This window comes from Pleurodeles waltl, chromosome 4_2, assembly GCF_031143425.1.
Source record: "Pleurodeles waltl isolate 20211129_DDA chromosome 4_2, aPleWal1.hap1.20221129, whole genome shotgun sequence".
NCBI lineage: Eukaryota > Metazoa > Chordata > Amphibia > Caudata > Salamandridae > Pleurodeles > Pleurodeles waltl.
The window spans coordinates 1,005,753-1,019,375 of record NC_090443.1 but is presented as its reverse complement, the minus strand read 5'-3'; positions in this window follow the sequence as shown (position 1 = coordinate 1,019,375).

Below are 13,623 nucleotides of genomic sequence, written 5' to 3'. Positions count from 1 at the left end.
GGTGGAGCTGCCATTGGGGGTGCATTGTAACTTTGCTGTGGTGGCATTTATTGAATCTGAGGCATTGCTAGTTGCTGAACATTTTGTGATGGCGTCTGAGGTACATTAATCATTGGTGGGTTTGACTGTGGCTCCACTTCTCTATTTCCTGGCCGATTGTAAACACCTGTCCTTCCATTTTGTTCATCTGATCTTAGTCCTGTAATTGCTAATAAAAAGTGCATATCTGAGATAGTAACGGCATGTTTGATCCATCCTTTGGGTACCTATCCTGCCTCTTCCTATTTCTCCTCATCCTCTTCTGCTACATCCTTTTCCCCGTACACTATCCTGCTGTTGTGGGTACGGTTGTTGGATGGTCCCTGGGACCAATCCCACAGACATTGCAGTCATCTGAGAGATGGATTCTACTGGAGCTACTTTCACTGCTACTTTCTCTGCCAAATTTTTCTGCACTAACTTGGCTGCTACTTTCTCTGTCACCTCCTGCTCAGTTCTCTCTTTTTCCTGCTTCGTTTTACAAAAATGGATTACATGTGCCTGTATCTTCCAATGCCACTATATTTTCAAGGTTGTCTTGTACATCAGAGGGTAAACCCTTTTTCACTACATTGTAGAAAAACACAGCACTTCCCCCGTTACTTTCCAACTCTGACCTACTTTGTGAGTCCATATTTCTTTCATCTTGCTGAGGAACTGAGCAGGATCCTTATTTGGCTGCGTTGATTGAGCCATGAGGGACCCACTGTCTGGCCTGTGAGGAAACATTTTTCTCAACTGATCTCAAATAACTGACTGAACTAAATTAAATGAGGGAACCATCGTACCTAGCCTCACTGAGGTTAACGTTTCTCGCACCAGATTTCTGAAATACACTGTCATCTCCTATAAGAGAACTAGGCAAAACTTTGCACTTGTATAGCGCACTACTCACCTGTTATGGTCTCCAGGTGCTGTACACATACTGCTGTGGAACCCCTCCTGGCCTTTCCCTGTGAGGCGCCCACTCCTGGACAGCCCCAGGGTGAAGCCAGGCATCCAAGCACTGTGAGGGCCATTGTGGAGATTAAGCAAGTTATTGCCCAGAGTTGGACCCATTAATTAGATTAGGCACCGAGGTGAGAATTATATGGTCCAAGGGAATTGAGCCCAAGACCCACTGAGGTGGGAATTGAATCTGGTCCGGGCCAGATCTCTGCATCAGGGTCTACCGCTCTAACCATTGTGCCACACTTCTCCACTCCTTATGTTATCAACTGGGAGGGGAATAACTTCAGTTTGCCTTTCAAAGGACCCAATCCATTTCCCTGCTGCCACTGTAAATTGTGGTAACAACTTTTTAAGATTATCCTTGTCTATTTGCCAAGAAACATAATGAGGTACCCCAGGTCCCTTAAATGTCAGGGGCATCCGATATATGGGAAGGATAGATGACGGGTTGTGCTGCCTAGCTTTTTTTGCCACACACACAAACATTTCCGCATGTAGGGATAATTTTAGTCTGGATCTCCCTCACCATAAAGAATACTATCTTCAGCATTTGCTGTCATGTGGATCAAAGGAGCTTTCTCGTGAATCACCTGTGGTGCTAAGCCTTCAGTTCATCCTGTTAAATTATCCATATTAGGTACAACACTATACCAACTATTTTCTCCTTCAGCAAACATCTCACTAGGCGTGAGATCAGGGCTGCGCAAAATTGATTGAACACTCATCTCCACAATTGGTTTATCATGTAGTGTCAGTCCTCTCATAGCTTCACAAGATCCCATCATGGGGTCTGGCTGTCCATGCGTTTATGAAATCACAACCACTCAACCTCAGTCGCTCTGGGTTTCCTAGCTCTAGAGAACGGTTCCTGCTCTCTTTCTCTTGTGTGAGAGTGATTAGGCAATCCCATTGCTCCTTTTGTATGGTCAAATTCAATAAGGAGCCTTTCTTGGGTACTAAAATCATAAGTTGAGCGCCTAGCCTCTGAAAATCAACGTAGTTCACCCATGTTATCTAAACACCTATGTATTGACTCTACTCTGTTTGCCATTCTCCTTCTCTGAATCTTCCCTGAAAGATCAAAATATCCTTCTCTTCTTGTTTCTCTTGTATCCCTTTTGTCCTCACTTAGTGATTATCATTTCTGAATGCTTTCTGGTGAAACTATTACATTCCCTTTCTACTTTTGCCAGGGTGGTAAATTATCTTCAGTCCCCCTAAAATCCTTATCTCTTTCTTGGGATACTGGACATCACACTACAGTATCTGCCCTGCCACATAGTCATTCCATCTGGCATAATCTGCATTTCTTCATTGTGGGATAGACATCCATTCTCTAACTACCCTTCCTGTTACAGCCATCTTTTGTAATAAGTGCGATGTTGCTGATAAAACATGGAACTGATTGTCACTGTCTCCTGGACCCTGTAATTCACCTCTACCTTCCTGGGGAGAAGCTGGATCTAAATGCAGTGTAAACTGCGCTTTTAATTGTCCTGAAAACCGAGTCACCTACCCCTACTTGTTGTCGGGTGTAATTGTGTGTCTTGGCTTTGACATCTGCGGGGCAACATTAGGGGATCCCTTTGAGGATTAGGGGGTCTCAACTTCAGGATTCTCCAATCTCACTGCAGCTTCTTATAGCTGTGTCATTTGATAAATACCAGGTACCAAAGGGGAAGTACTCACTGAGTCATGGGAAGGGTGGGTAGAGGACAGGGTAGTAGGTGTATCAGCATTTGAGGAGTCCTTAGACTTCTCACAAAAAACTCGCAATAAGGCTAGGGTTGCGTCTCGCTTCGGAAATTTAGTTCCTACATATTTATTCGTAATGTGTGTAACAATAACAATGTGGACTAATATTTTGTCATCAAATGTCTCTTCTGTTGATCGGGGATACAAATGCTTCTGGGTAGCCTAAACCATTCCTGACAATATTTCTGTAATTTTTTTTATCACATGGAAAGATCTTCTCCATGTGCTCTAAGCGAGTGTCCATAATTCCACTGTGTGTCTAACAACTTTTGTAATTTATCTTTTATCTGTCTATTCAATATTTCCCCTTTTTAATTTTTACACTAATCCTTACAAACAGGAAATCCACCAATTTTACTTTTCAATCATATGTTAAACACTATACATCATAACAATACAATGCAATATTAAACACATCAGTCTGTGGCCATGTTTCTCTTTACACGCATACACACACATATCATCACCACTTAAAAAATATGAACACTTCAACTACTTCTAAATGTTAATCACAATTGATTTGACTCTAAACAGTAAGGGCCATATTTATACTTTTTGACGCAAAACTGCGCTAACGCAGTTTTGCGCCAAAAAAATTAGCGCCGGCTAACGCCATTCTGAAGCGCCATGCGGGCACCGTATTTATTGAATGGCGTTAGCCGGCGTTAGCCGACCGGCGCTGCCAGGTGTGCGTGAAAAAAAACAACGTACACCAGGCAGCGCCGGCGTAGGGAAAAATGGCGTTTGGGCGTCCCAAAATGGGGCAAGTCAGGCTGAGGCAAAAAAATCGTCTTAACCCGATTTGCGCCATTTTTTTGGGGCGCCCAGATGCCATTAACATGACTCCTGTCTTAGCAAAGACAGGAGTCATGCCCCCTTGCCCAATGGCCATGCCCAGGTGACTTATGTCCCCTGGGCATGGTCATTGGGCATAGTGGCATGTAGGGGGGCACAAATCAGGCCCCACTATGCCACAAAAAAAATTGAAAAAAATACTTACCACAACTTACCTTTTCTTCCCTGGGATGGGTCCCTCCATCCTTGGGTGTCCTCCTGGGGTGGGCAAGGGTGGCAGGGGGTGTCCCTGGGGGCGGGCAGGGGAGGGCACCTCTGGGCTCATTCTGAGCCCACAGGTCCCTTAACGCCTGCCCTGACCCAGGCGTTAAAAAGAGGCGCAAATGCGGGGTTTTTTGCCCCGCCCACTCCCGGGCGTCATTTTTGCCCGGGAGTATAAATACCACGCACATGCCTGGGAGTCATTTTTTAAGACGGGAACGCCTACCTTGCATCTCATTAACGCAAGGAAGGTGTTCACGCCAAAAAATGACGCTAACTCCATGAACTTTGGCGCTAGACGCGTCTAACGCCAAAGTATAAATATGGAGTTAGTTTTGCGTCGAATTTGTGTCGAAAAAAACGACGCAAATTCGGCGCAAACGGAGTATAAATATGCCCCCAAATACCTTCAGCAGCAACTGGCCACTCCCCTCAGCACTCAAGAGAGGCTAACCATTAAGCCATGTGTCTCATAGAGCATGGAATCACTTCTGGACATAAGGTCCAGGGTGGTAATTCGAGTGTTCAGATGGTATTTAGAGGCAAAGTTTAATTACATGGGCCTTTCAGCTGCCCCTCCATGTCAAAATATTAGAACACATATTGGAAACCCAACTTCGAATCACCCACATTGACCACTTTCAATTTTTGTATTGGGATAAACACTCTACCGACTATGCAGCACCTTAACCTAATATTGTGCAACACATGTGCACACTCTATATGCAATAATCTTGTACTTACATTACATATATGTTTACCATTGCCAAAGAGACAAGTCATACAATATACATGAAACATGGAACAAAGTCTGCATTGTCTTCACCTTAAAAGACAGCAATCACCGTGTCCTACCTACCCCGTCAATAGGCAAACCTTCAAGAGGACAGTCTCTGTTTACCTCATCAAAGATGCACAATGATCTATGCAGCAGGGGTAGGCAGTATTATGGTGGCAGCAGTTGATTGAGGGCAAAAAGAGATTTCTATGCTGGCTAGCCACATGTTGCGGGGAAACTCACAATAAAAGAAAGACAAAACTCCTCTTGGGAAGGCAACACAGCTTTTTACTGTCAGGGCAGGGAAAGTAGCTATCTCCATACTGATAAACAGCTAGTCCCCATTTGCTGCTTCACAGGCAACCACTTATATAGCCACATGAACAATGCTTATTACAAAAGGTCAAATAATGTTACTTAGCGGTTACATATTTGCTACAAAAACATCACATCGCCGGTGTCCCTAAACCAGTGGTTCCCAATCTGTGCACCATGGCACCCCTGTGCATTGTCAAAAGTAGCCAGGAGAACCTTGCACAAAGGGTTTCTGATTTTTGATTTGAAGAACTAATCACTGATTAACATCTAAACAGAAAGGTGAGGTTTTTAATAAGAGCATAAGACCTCTAAAGTTCTCAACTAGATGACAGCAGGGCATTATTTATAAAGAATGCAGAAGTGAATGTTACTAGCCCCTCCAGCCTAGAGCAGCGGTTCATGCTCTGACCTGCATTTCAGCTAAAAGAGAGATGGAAGCCTCAACTGCTGCAGCTTTTCATGTGTGAGAAATGCAGGGATGGAAGCTAGGCGCAGGGCTCAGATAGCCATCTTGAAAGCTGCTCAGAGGCTCGCGCTGCCGCTCTTCTCCTATAAGGCAAACAGTGAACTGCCTGCTGTCCATATAAAGACAGTGTAATCACTTTCTGGGCTGGAATAGCAGTGGCTGGTCTCTTACAGGATAATTTCAAGGAACAAATGTACCTCTTATAGAATTTTCCCTTTTTTCTCACTCACTTTCTTTGACACTCTCATGTTCAGGACAATCTCTAATTTCCTGTCCTTGCACCAATAATTACAAATAAAGATATTAAATGTATCCATTTCTATTGTCCCATTCACAAACTCATAAGATGTTTTGTGTAACACATTTATGATTGATTGTGAGAGTAATTCTATCAAACAAATTGACATTTTCATTTGTATTTGAACTAAGTGAACAAGACAGCAAGACAGGCATGGTTTTTGTCTTGTTGTTTATGTAGGGTCCAGCATTCCTTGCTTTATAAGGCTCCCTCACCTCTATAAAAGACCAAGCAACTCCATCTACAGCTATGCTTGCCAAGAAACTAAAAACATTGAACTATATGCAGTGCCTCCTGACAGGCTGACCGCAGGAACATTGTAGTATGGGGTTCCTGCCGGGCTGACCCTACAGTGTATCGTAGCACTCCAGCACCCTTGGAATGTGCATGCACTGTCTGCAAAGCAGACAGTGCTTATTCTGATGGTGCTGGCCAGGGTGAGGCATGCACTGCCCATGCCAGAGGCAGTGCAGGGACCCTCCTGTGGCCTCCGGCACTAGCTTGTCAGAAAGCTGAGTTGTAATCAGCCAGGTGGCACTGAGTACAACTAAGGCTGCCATCACCACGTCGAGAACCATGTTCCTGGTGGGGATGGTGGTCTTTAGGCAGGTCTGCCCACCAGGGTTGTAATGTGGAGGTCAGACCACATGGAGTGCAGCAGTCCAACCGTCACCACGAGCGCCATACTCGAAATGAGGCCCTAAGTCTTTTGTTCTGTTCTTTCTACCTTTTTCCATTCTGAGTAGAGGTTGTGCTCTGCAGTCTCTTGGCCTGGTTGTGCATTTTATTCACTTTTTATGCAATGCCAGTGAGATGTAAATTAGGACACCAGATTGATGTGAACACAAAAGAGAAGAGCATGAAGATAGTGAAACAGAAACATCTTCATAATTAAGACAATCCTGCAAACATTATCAGTAGTGAATGGTTTTAAGGTTAGGCATATAGTTATGGTCAGGGTTAACGTTGGGAGATAGAGGGCTTGATTACAAGTGGGTTGGATAATCCCAACCCAAGCATAAACCCTTGTTTAAGCATGGGTTGGAATTACAAGTTTGAATGTATTTAATGCATCACCTAAATGTCGGATGTGTTAAATAACTCAACCTTTCTTACATTTGGGCAGGTCAAACCTTCTGAAATTTAACAGGGAACGTATATGGTATTTACTGCAACATGTGGATTTGGTGACCTAAGCACCAAAATGTGCATGTTATTCCCCACAAACTAATAATAGGTGTTATTTATTGCACCCAATAAATAACGTACCCGATGGCATCTTTATTTACCAGGTGCATTAAATGACACCAAAACCTGTAATCAGGCCCAGAGTTGTTTTAATGTTCAGCTAAAAGTAGGGTTAAAGCTGTATTTGGGGCTAGGGTGAGGATAAAGTTAGTTTTCCAGTAAGGGTTGGATTAGTTATTGGGCTGGGCTTGGGCATTTAGACGGGGTTACTGTTGGAGCAGAGTAATAGGTTTTTTAGTTTGAAGTATACAGTTTAGGTCAAGGTTGAGATTGTTGTTTGGTTATGGTTATGGCTAAACCAAGGGTCAGCATTGGGATTAGGGATGTGGTTGTCTGCATTTGCATGCCAGTTTTTAGATTTTCCCTGCACACATGCACTTGTAAAATCTTTTGCGGCTAAAAAAATAAATCTTAAAAGGGGCTTAGTACCCACCCCTCACTTACCTGAACTTACCATTGGTTTAGACCGACATCGCTATAATTTACGTGCTTCTGATTGGCCAGCATGTCATCTGCTTTCCCTTCCTGCTCTCTTGTTTGCCGTCCTGCCGTCCATGCAATCGTGCAGAATAGGGACCAAGTGTTCCTTCTGGTCACTTGCCACCAGTTACTGACCAGTGTCCTTCCCCTGGCTACTCACTCCGCAGAAATGCACTGTGACGCGATCAACGCTGGGAACGCCATAGCGCTTTTTAAAAACTTTAAGACATGCTGCACAGCAGCTCACTCTGTTGTGTAACAGTCTAAAACACCGTAAGAAAACCATTAGATTTCGTGAAGGGGAAACCTATTGACTTTGCCAATGCTTGTTCTGATTAGTCACAGAGTTACAGTTAGCATTGTAGCATTGTGTGTAAAATGACATAGCGTTGGGGATAGGGATGGGTGCACTGACTTAGACAAGGTGTTGGAATTAGCACTGGGGCTAGAGACAGCATTGGGTTTGACCTCAAGATGGGATTTTTAGCTGGGTATAGTAATGGGATTACCACTGGGAATAGTTTTGGGATTGTTACTGAAGAAAGCTGTGGACTTAATGCTAGAGGTGGATTTAGGGTGGGGCTAGGGTGGGGTTAAGTTATGGCAGTTGTGGTTGTATCTGTATGTAGCATTTGGGATAGCACTGGGCATGGGACAGCATACTATGGCCCTCATTCTGACCCTGGCGGTCGGTGATAATGCGGCGGCCAAGCCGCCAACAGGCCGGCGGTCCAAAATATGCAATTCTGACCCTGGCGGGAACCGCCAACACAGCCCGCCGCATTAACACTCCGACCGCCACGGCGGAACAAACAAACAGCGCGGCAGTCCCCGCCAACAGCCAGGCGGCAGACAATGTACCGCCCACCCTATTACGACCCACCAATCCGCCACCTTTTCCGGGGCGGGAGCACCGCCGATAAAAACACGGCGGAAACAGACTACGAACGGGAAAACGCTCACCTCCACATACTCCACGCGAGATTCCGGCAGTATGGAACCCGAGTTGCAGGTCATCCCCGCACTCCTATACCTGCTCCTGTACCAGGAGCACGCCCGGCGGCGCGGAAGACATCGGTGAGTACTGCACCTACGACACAGGGGAGGGAAAAGATTACCGGCACACACCCACCCACCCACACCCACTACAACACACACATCAATGCATTCCCACAGATCACTGTCACAACCCACAAACCCCCCCCTCCGAAATAATGCAAAGACCAAAAGAAGAGATCTTAAATGGGCAGATATATTGAAATATGGACACCAGTAATCCCAATAAATAAATAAACTATGTACAAAATATATACAGCTACTAAATGTAGTCCAACCACTGTCCGTGGACCACAGGGGTCCTGTGCAAAGGGGCAAGGCCCAGTCCCACGACAAGAACTCCACGGAGAGAACACTGCAGGGGCATCAGAAAGAAAATAGGACAGGCACCTCAGGGGGAAGGGAAGGGGGGGCACCTCAGCCACTTGAGTACACGACGCCAGATCCACGAGGGGACTCCATGACCACTGGCCCATCCTGGGGAGAGCAAAGCCACAGTTCATACAGTGGGTGGCCTGCCCACTGGGCCATCCTGGGGAGAGCAAAGCCACAGTCCAAACAGTCCATACAGTGGGTGGCCTGCCCACTGGGCCATCCTGGGGAGAGCAAAGCCACAGTCCAAACAGTCCATACAGTGGGTGGCCTGCCCACTGGGCCATCCTGGGGAGAGCAAAGCCACAGTCCAAACAGTCCATAACAGACTCCACTGCCACTGGAGGATGCATGTTGGCCAGAGGACATCCTGCAGCCCTGCCCAAGACAGATCCTGCCCTGCCACGTCTGCCAAAGGGCCAGCGGTTCCTGCCTGGAAGGGCCCAGTTCAGCGGTTCTTGAGACGGCGGGGCCCAGTTCAGCGGTTCTTGAGACGGCGGGGCCCAGTTCAGCGGTGCTTGAGACGGCGGGGCCCAGTTCAGCGGTTCTTGCCTTGAAGGGCCCAGTTCAGCGGTGCTTGAGACAGCGGGCCCAGTCCAGCGGTTCTTGCCTTGAAGGGCCCAGTTCAGCGGTGCTTGAGACGGCGGGGCCCAGTCCAGCGGTTCTTGCCTTGAAGGGCCCAGTTCAGCGGTGCTTGAGACGGCGGGGCCCAGTCCAGCGGTTCTTGCCTTGAAGGGCCCAGTTCAGCGGTTCTTGCCTTGAAGTGCCCAGTTCAGCGGTTCTTGAGACGGCGGGCCCAGTTCAGCGGTGCTTGAGACGGCGGGGCCCAGTTCAGCGGTTCTTGAGACGGCGGTCCCCAGCGGAGCGGTTCTTGAGACGGCGGGGCCCAGTTCAGCGGTGCTTGAGACGGCGGGGCCCAGTTCAGCGGTTCTTGCCTTGAAGGGCCCAGTTCAGCGGTGCTTGAGACGGCGGGGCCCAGTCCAGCGGTTCCTGCCTTGAAGGGCCCAGTTCAGCGGTTCTTGCCTTGAAGGGCCCAGTTCAGCGGTTCTTGAGACGGCGGGGCCCAGTTCAGCGGTGCTTGAGACGGCGGGCCCAGTTCAGCGGTGCTTGAGACGGCGGGGCCCAGTTCAGCGGTTCTTGCCTTGAAGGGCCCAGTTCAGCGGTGCTTGAGACGGGGGGGGCCCAGTTCAGCGGTTCTTGCCTTGAAGGGCCCAGTTCAGCGGTGCTTGAGACGGGGGGGGGCCCAGTCCAGCGGTTCTTGCCTTGAAGGGCCCAGTTCAGCGGTTCTTGCCTTGAAGGGCCCAGTTCAGCGGTTCTTGCCTTGAAGGGCCCAGTTCAGCTGTGCTTGAGACGGCGGGGCCCAGTTCAGCGGTTCTTGAGACGGCGGTCCCCAGCGGAGCGGTTCTTGAGACGGTGGGGCCCAGTTCAGCGGTGCTTGAGACGGCGGGGCCCAGTTCAGCGGTGCTTGAGACGGCGGGGCCCAGTTCAGCGGTTCTTGAGACGGCGGGGCCCAGTTCAGCGGTTCTTGAGACGGCGGGGCCCAGCGGAGCGGTGCTGGAGACGGCGGCCGGTCTATGGCCAACTGCTCATTGCCTGGTGGTGCCCTCCTGGGCAGCGGGGATGGTGCTCCTTCAATGCCCACCTGGGCTGTGGGTGGTGGGGCCCTCCTGGCCAGCTGGGCTGGGTCCTCCCTGGGCAGCGGCTATGGGGGTGGTGGGCTCCTCCTGGGCAGCAGGCCTGCTGCCTGACCTCTCCGCCTTGCTGCCCTTGCCCTCCTTAGTCGGGAGTCTGTGGCCCTTTCCTCCCTTTGGAGCTGTGGCTGGTGACTGTGTCTGGGTGGTGTCCTGGGGGGATGTAGAACCCGGGCTCCTGCGGCGCCCCTTCCGCCTTCTGCTCCTCTTCCCAGGGGGTGGGCTGGCTGTCCCCTTGCTGCTGGGCGACGATCCAGACATGCGGGCTGGTGGGCTCCAATACCCCTGCACCCTTGTCAAGGGGGCTGCAGGGCTGGTGGTGGCTGAGGTGCTCTTCTTACCCCGACGAGAAGCGGGGGGGGGCTCAGGGTCAGGAAAGAAGTTAGCAGTGGCGAGGAAGAGTTTCTTGGGACAATGGAGAGTGGTAGGTACAGTGGGAATGGGAGTGGAGGGAGAGGATGTGGTTGTAGGTGAGTCACGTTTGCTGTCTTTGGGTGCAGGTGCAGGAGGGATAGGCTGTCGTGAGGTGGATGGCTGTTGGGTGGGTGGGTGGCTGCGTTTGTGTGGTGTGGAAGAGGGGGTGACAGACACAGTGGGAGAGGACGCAGGGGACGTGTAAATGGCAGTGGGGGTGGTGACTGCACGTGTGCGGACTGTACTGGAGGGTGTGCTGGTGATGGAAACACTGGCTGATGGTGAGGTGAATGGAGGTGTGAGTGTAGACGTCACAGGGAGGGAGGAGGGAGACGAGGAGGTGGGGGTCACAGAGGTGGTAGTGACTGTTGGCATGTCTGCATCGGAATGTTGCGTGTGTGAATGTCTGCGTGATCTGTGGTGCTTATGTTTGGATGAGCTTCTCTTGGGTGTTGAGGTGTGTGCAGGCTGGTCTGATGGTGTGGGTGGGACAGGCAGAGGAACAGGAGACTGGGAGGAGGGAGTTAGTAGAGGGATGCAGGAGACAGGGACAATGGCTGCCGTCAGTGCTGAGGCCAGAGCCTGGAACGATCGCTGATGGGCAGCCTGACCCGAATGAATGCCCTCCAGGTACGCATTGCTGCGATGAACCTCCCTCTCCACCCCCTGGATGGCATTCAAAAGGGTAGTCTGCCCAACAATGAGCGTCCTCACGAGGTCAATGAGCTCCGCACTGAGGGCAGCGGGGGTAACAGGGGCAGGGCCTGAGGTGCCTGGGGCGAAGGAGATGCCCGGCTTCCTGGCAGAGCGGGCACGGGGCGAATGCTGAGGGGCTGCTGGGAGGGCGGAGATGGTGCGCTGGGTGGCGGCTGTACCTGTAATGGCGGGGGGCACGGATGGTGCCACCCCCGCAAGGGAGCTCCCTTCCAAGGACGTGTCCGTGTCGCTGCAGGGTCCTGTCGTCCCCGTTGTGGAGCTCCCCTCGCCCTCCGTCTCACTGGTCCAGTCAGACTCTGTGGCATGGCCCTCCTGGGCCATGTGAGATGCAGCTCCCTCCTGCCCCGATGCCACTTCTCCTCCGCCTGATGATGCTGATGCACACAAGCACAGAAAGACAAACAAAAAGGGGGGGGGAGAGAGAAATAAAGAGATTTTGAGTACATGGATCACCGGTACAGTTAGCGGACATGACAGACACAGATGCCCCCTGCACTAATTTGCGCACTTGGGGTCCGCTACGCATTCCGTGGAACATGCCCTACACGCCTAGAGTTGACAACTGCACCCTTGGATGACACGGCCCAGGGATGGCTGTACTGACACACTACTGAGGGTGGTGGCTGGGGACACAGGGGCTTACGGGGGTGCCCAGCCTACAGATATCGCCCTGGCCTAGGGGGACCCCCAGCCCTCCTCCCCCACCCAGACACCTCCACTGCGCGACAACAGAGTAGATAATGCTTGTACTCACCCCCTTGTGTCTGCTGTGCTGCCCTCACGCGCCCATCCAAATCAGGGTAGGCCACCGCCAGGATCCGGAACATCAGGGGGGTCAGTTGACGGCAGGCACCCCGCCTACGTTGGGAGGCCATCCCCAGCAGAGACTCAGCGGTCTTCTTGGTCCCGCGGCGGATGTCCTCCCACCTCTTGCGGCAGTGGGTGCCCCGTCGATGGTGGACCCCCAGGGTCCGGACTTCCTTGGCGATGGCACGCCAAATCCCGATCTTCTCATGGGCGCGGACCTATGTGACACGTACAGGGAGGGAGAAATACCACGTTCAAGTTTGTCTGCATTTTCGTTGCCAGTGGCCCAACTTCCCCCATCCCTGCCATGCCCCCGCCAGGCCCAACATGCCCCCCATCCCCGCCAGGCCCCCCGCCATGCCCCCCGCCAGGCCCAACATGCCCCCCATCCCCGCCATGCCCCCCGCCAGGCCCAACATGCCCCCCATCCCCGCCAGGCCCCCCGCCAGGCCCCCCGCCATGCCCCCGCCAGGCCCAACATGCCCCCCATCCCCGCCATGCCCCCCGCCAGGCCCAACATGCCCCCCCATCCCCGCCAGGCCCCCCGCCAGGCCCCCCGGCATGCCCCCCGCCAGGCCCAACATGCCCCCCATCCCCGCCATGCCCCCCGCCAGGCCCAACATGCCCCCCATCCCCGCCAGGCCCCCCGCCAGGCCCCCCGCCATGCCCCCCGCCAGGCCCAACATGCCCCCCATCCCCGCCATGCCCCCGCCATGCCCCCGCCAGGCCCAACATGCCCCCCATCCCCGCCAGGCCCCCCGCCAGGCCCCCCGCCATGCCCCCCGCCAGGCCCAACATGCCCCCCATCCCCGCCATGCCCCCCGCCAGGCCCAACATGCCCCCCATCCCCGCCAGGCCCCCCGCCAGGCCCCCCGGCATGCCCCCCGCCAGGCCCAACATGCCCCCCATCCCCGCCATGCCCCCGCCATGCCCCCGCCAGGCCCAACATGCCCCCCATCCCCGCCAGGCCCCCCGCCAGGCCCCCCGCCATGCCCCCCGCCAGGCCCAACATGCCCCCCATCCCCGCCAGGCCCCCCGCCATGCCCCCAAGCCAGCCAGTGGCCCCAAATCCATATTGAATTAAACTCACTTGTTGGTCTGGAGGACCGTAGAGTAGCGCATACTGGGGGAGGACCCCATCCACAAGTTTCTCCAACTCCTCTCCAGTGAAGGCAGG